Source organism: Sinocyclocheilus anshuiensis, unplaced genomic scaffold (assembly GCF_001515605.1).
Source record: "Sinocyclocheilus anshuiensis isolate Anshui unplaced genomic scaffold, SAMN03320099.WGS_v1.1 scaffold407, whole genome shotgun sequence".
Taxonomy (NCBI): domain Eukaryota; kingdom Metazoa; phylum Chordata; class Actinopteri; order Cypriniformes; family Cyprinidae; genus Sinocyclocheilus; species Sinocyclocheilus anshuiensis.
Window position 1 is genome coordinate 2,464,775 of NW_015552593.1, and position 6,017 is coordinate 2,470,791.

A 6,017-nucleotide genomic window follows, 5' to 3' on the forward strand; every position below is an offset into this window, starting at 1 on the left:
TTTCTGGATTCTTTTATGAATAAAAAGTTAAAAAGAACAGCATTTGTTTTATTAAAATCTTTTCTAACAATATGAGACTTTACTATCACTTTTTATCCATTTAACATCTTTGCTGAATAAAAGTATTCATTACTTTCAAAAAAAGAATGAAAAAACTTGAGTCCAAACATTTGAACGGTTGTGTATATTGTAACACAAGATTTCCATTTTGAATAAATGCTGTTTTTTGTTATTTTATATTCATAAAAGAATCCTGAAAAAGTAATAACAGGTTCCAAAAAACATGAAGCAGCACAACTGTTTCCAACATTGATAATAAATCAACATTTTAGAATGATTTCTGAAGGATCATGTGACACTGAAGAATGGAGTAATGATGCTGAAAATTCTAATTATATTTTAAAGTATATTAAAATATAAACTGTTATTCTAAATTGCAATAATATTTCACGAAATAATGTCTCTGTTATGTACGTAACCCTCGTTCCCTGATGGAGGGAATGGAGACATTATGTGATGACATAGGGGGTTTATTTGAGAGCCCCAATCCACTCTGACTTTCAGAGAAAACGCCAATGAATTTTGGCTAGTGGATTTTGCATACCTGAGCCACTCCCCGTGCATACGGGTATAAATAGGTGACAGGTGCATCCACTCATCAGATTTTTGCTTCGGAGCCGAATTAATGAACACAGTTCGAGATTCACCAGGCAAATTCTCTCTGCTGCTGGAAAAAGAGGCTGTTCTGGGTGGCGTTACTGCACAATCAGCGCTGTTAATTCAGCGATTCCCCTGGGTGCTTCATCTAAACGAGCAGTTTCTGATCACGGACGGCTCATGTCTTTTTAAAGATGCCGTTCCGTCCCTGTCCTCTTGGTTGCAGTCGTTTCCTATCCTCTGTCAACAGCCACGATCATTGTCTTCAGTGTCTGGGCATCCAGCTCGCTGAAGCTGCATTCGTGGATGGTTTATGCATTCACTGTGAGCGTGTAACCATGGCACGTAACCGAGATGTTCCCTATCTGTCGGTCACTACGAGTTACAGTATGTTGTGATGACATAGGGGGTCCATGGAAAGCATCACAACCTGAACCCCATCACAACCCTGTAGCACTGCAAATGTTGACAAGCAGCCGCTACGCAAAGGTCGTAACCTTCCCAACGCCCCAGCGCAAATTCGCTGACCTTGGTGCCCCCAGTGGGACCAAAAGATGAGTACATCGCTGCTGGAGATAGCCAAGCCGCTGTTCCTATGACAGAAATTTTTTCTTAAGAGAAGGGATTTCGACCTTCATGAAAGGTGCTTCACCCCTTTCCTGTTTGTTGTTTACAGCTTGGCAGTAACGAAGGGGAAGCGAGCCTTCCGGAGAAGGGTGCTGCGGAGACCACATCCTGCCCGTAGGGAGGTATCATGTAGAGACACTGATATGGACTGACCCAGGCCTGGGGCAGTACTACATATGGAATGGGTCTCTGATGCAGGTCCTGCCTAGGAGTAGGGAGGAACGGCTGCCAGCAGAGACTGACAGAGTGGTCTGTCAAAGGGAAGACACAGGTTCACCGAGAGGGAAACCTTACCGTGGAAGAATAAACATATGGGATCGCCCGCAGGGAATCAAGCCATATGGACACCTAGCCCAGTAAAGGGGCTGACTGGAAACCCGGGCAAGCTAACACCGATACTGTCTCCGCCCAGTCTGACTGCCGGGGGTACTGGAGGATACTCAACCAGAGTTCATCATCCAGGGAACTTACTGGAGGAGCAAAAGGCACTCGCATCCCCGGGTGAGGGGGAATGGCGCAGCAAGCGTGACACCGGCCGGCTCTTCCTGCCACTTACCTGTTACCCAACACACGGGAAGAAACCAGCTCAATGTGGAGACTGTAAAATCTCGCGAAGGAATCTCGCCCCAGCCCACAACTCTACAGATGTCTGGTAGGCCAAGGCAAGGCATCCACTATCCAGTGGGCCAACGTCTGCTTGGAGACAGCCTTCCCTTTCTGCTGACCTCCGTAGCAGACAACGAGCTGCTCAGAGCTTCTGAAGCTCCGGGTGCAGTCCATGTATATGCGCAACGCTCTTATGGGACACAGCAACACCAAGGCTGGATCTGCCTCCTCCGAGGGCAGTGCTTGCAGGTTCACCACCTGATCGCAAAAGGGCGTGGTGGGAACCTTGGGCACGTATCCAGGCCGGGGTCTCAGGACAAGGTGAGAGTAGGCCAGCCCGAACACAAGGCAATTTTCGCTTACCGAAAATGCTAGGAGGTCCCCGACCTGCTTGATGGAAGTGAGCGTGGTCAGGAGCGCTGTCTTAGCAGACAGGAACTTAAGCTCAACTGAGTCCAGCGGCTCATCCCTCTGAAGGCCAGCCAGGACAGTAGAGAGATCCCAGGAGGGCACCAGGGGTGGCCCAGGAGGATTCAACCTTCTGGCACCCTGTTCCTCGTCCTCCCTGACCTTGCACAGTGTCTGTGCAAGAAGGCTCACTGGGGAAAATGCATACTTGCGTAGAGCCCGAGGCCAGTTGTATGCCAGTTCATCTGATGACGGGCGAGCTGTGACATGCGACGTGATCGTAGACCACCCTGCCGGTTGATGTACGAGACCGCCACATTCGCTGCGGGAGGAGTAAGAGGTGCGCAGGGATGTGCCTGGCGGAGAAGCTCTCACTGTGACCCTCAGATCTCCCAGAGCTCTAACCGGCTGGTCCCCTGCTCGTGACAGGGAAACCGGGACGGGTAGAGACAGAGGTTGCCGTTCCGTTCCCCATGAGGAGAGAGAGGCGAGATCGCAGCGAAGCCATGCTCATACGCTCACTATGAACGCATGAGTCATCCACGAACGCAGCTTCAGCGTGTTGGGTGCCCAGACACTGAAGGCAACACTCGTGGCCATCAACAGAGGACAGGTAATGACCGCAACCAAGAGAACACGGACAGAATTGCATCTTTAAAAAGACGCGAGCCGTCCTTGATGAGAAACTGCTGTTTTAGTTGAAGCACCCAGGGGAATCGCTGAATCAACAGCTGTTTGTGCCGTCACGCCAACTAGGAACAGCTTCTTTCTTCCAGTCAGAACGAAAAGGCTTTGTGGAGAAGAAATCATTCACCCATAATATATGTATAATATTATATAATATATAAATAGTATATAATATATTAATATATAAAATATTAAGCATTACAACAGTTTCCTACAATGATGATACTAAGAAATGTTTCTTAAACACCAAATCAGCTATTTAAAATGATTTCTGAAGGATCGTGTGATACTGAAGACTGGAGAAATGGCTGTTGAAAATTCAGCTTTGTCATGACAGAAATAAATTACATTTTAAAATATATCAAAATAGAAAAGAGTTATTTAAAATTGTAAAACTGTATTTACTTATTTTTATTTATTAAACTGTATTTACTGTATTTAATAATTACTGTATTTCTGATCAAATAAATGCGGTCTTGGTGAGCATAAAACACTTCCACAAACATTTTAAAAATCTTACGAACCCCAAACTTTTGAATCGAGGTGTATATACTTTGTGCTTTTTAAGAAATAAAAGTCAACCGATAATGATATCTGACTGAGACTCCCGCACAACTGAATAGTGCCCTTTCTCTCTCTGTAAATAACCAGTGTGCTGATTCTGTTCCCTCAGGACTGTATCCATGTGTCCACAAGAGCTCATCAGAAAGAATGACACCAGCGCCCAGTTAGATCATCACAGTCATGCTCAGACACAGCACAGACACTGGAGCGCTGCACTAGATGTTCCTTTACATTTCTTTAACATGCGCATTGAGAAATATTAGCTGTCTTTGCCATTTGGTAGCATGTAGCCATTTAAGATTGTGTCTTCTGCCACACTTTATAAAGTGACATTTAAATCCTTTTTAACATCATGTTTGTACTGTCCAGCATAAATGTAATGTGAGTGTTTTTGGATTCTGTTTTTTTACTCTCTCGTTGCCTGTGGTTCATTTGATTTAATGCTCTAAAGGGACAAACCCCTGTAGATCTCAGTGGGTGGCATTTAAATGTGTCTGGAGAAGAAAACAGTTACATGAGCTGGGAAGGAGTTTGGCTTTAAACACAATTGCCCACAATACTGCTTGATAATAGCATGCCATTTATTTGTTAAACGGGTGTTATTTTAGTATTGTTGAAATAGGAATGCAGTTGTTATTAATATCTTGAATTAGTTTTTATTTTTATATTTTGTTTTCATTTTAATTGTAGTTATTTTTGAAAGTGTGTGTGTTTTTTACATGCCTATATAGTTTTTTCATATTTTATTTCAGTTTATTTTATTTCAAGTAAAGATTGGTTTTAGTTTCAGTTTTAGTTAACTATAGTTAACTGTAATAACACTTTAATTTTTAAAAATACTTTTGTGTTAAAATAGTCAATTGTTACTGCATTCTCCTGTATTTACTGCCAACGCTGAAATCATCATATCATATAGGACACATTAAACCTGATGAGAAGTCTCTATAAATGCAAACAGCTGTCCAATGCACCTAAAGCGATTATCGAGCCATGATTAAAATAATTAGTACCTCATAACATCACACTACTTGTACTAATATCAGAATATTAAAGTCGTTGCAGGAGCCTCCGCAAACAATCGAATCAGCTCATGTCCTTATGTTCAGGATTCATCAGCAATACTGGTTCAGCGGCGGGCTGTCAGTCATGTTGAATTTCCTTCTTGTGGTCCCAATCGGGCATTAATTTGTCAATCTGTATGCAGAGCGACTCTCATAACTTCCCCAGAGTTGTAATTAGTGCTACCTGAAGTTGTAGGGCTTTGATTGCCTTCAGGGAGGTGTCCTGCAAGGCTGTTTCAAATTAGCATGAGGGCAGTCGCCCTGATTGCTCGCATCTGGTCATTAACGGAGAGGGGATTTTTCTCCCCTCCTTGCCCTGAACCCAACATGGGCTGAAATCAAAAGCTGGTGCTCGAATAAGCAAGTCTCGAGTTTTTCAAGTGCCTGAAAGAGCTGATTGGACAGCGAGGAAATCTATGACTTTAGCATATGGATGCCAATTACATGTATTTTTCTGTAAAGATGGTGATGTTTTTTTGCAGAACAACTGTTAGATCATGTCAGGATATAGGCGAAGCCACAGTTGAAAGCTTCGTGGGGAAGATTGCTGAAACATTCAGCAGCTTTTACTGTTGCATTAGGTTCGTGAAATGGATTGTTTTTCAGCCGTGAGCAGGGAGGAGTTGTCTTTTGACATTTTCAAGATGATTGAGAAAATATATTGCTGGAGTAGCAGAATAGCAAAGGATGGAGACAGAACACAAGCTCGGAAGATGAATATATTCGCTGCTTGTATAGGAGTCTGAGATGATTTTTCTTCCGTGGAGTGGGCTAGTAGTAGCCCAGAACTCCCTTCACCAATTTGTGTAGTTTTCATGCTTAAATGGATTTATTGTGAATGCTGCATGATCTAATGAGATTTTCCTTCCTCCCTCCCATGCCCTGTTTCTGTCTTAAGCCTGGCTCACACTACAGGATTTTTAGCCCGATTTAGCCCCGATTTCCCCCTCCCGAGAATCGGAGCAAAAATCTTGTCGAGCCCCTCGATCGGTCCCGATGTTCGGCGCGGATTATCTGGTAATGTGATGCATTCACAGATCGAATCTTGCACCTCCCGATCTGCTCGCACACAAATCGGGGCCGCCCTGATCATATCAAACATGTTTGATATTTAGGATTGAAATCGGGATGATGACGGCTATATGATTACGTCAGTACTTTCACAATAGCCAATGCGCGACCGCAAAACAGCTGCTGTATGGCTCCATTGGATAGTGGAGACGGAGGAAACTGCTTCTTGATGTTTTGTAGTAACACGACTGTCTGTATAATGTGTCGAAAACGTATCACAACCGTAATGCCGAGTTCACACTGCACGATATTAGCCCGATTTTTCACTCGCCGACAGGTTTTGTGAAATCGCCGACAAATGCCCGACATCGGAGGCAAATCAGTGCTCGTTCACGC

The 6,017-nt window shown here is 43.9% G+C and overlaps 1 pseudogene; it reads left to right on the forward strand.

Moving 5' to 3' along the window:
* LOC107665563 (protein eyes shut homolog) overlaps window positions 1–6,017 on the forward strand; it is a 218,051-nt pseudogene that overhangs the window by 185,897 nt on the left and 26,137 nt on the right.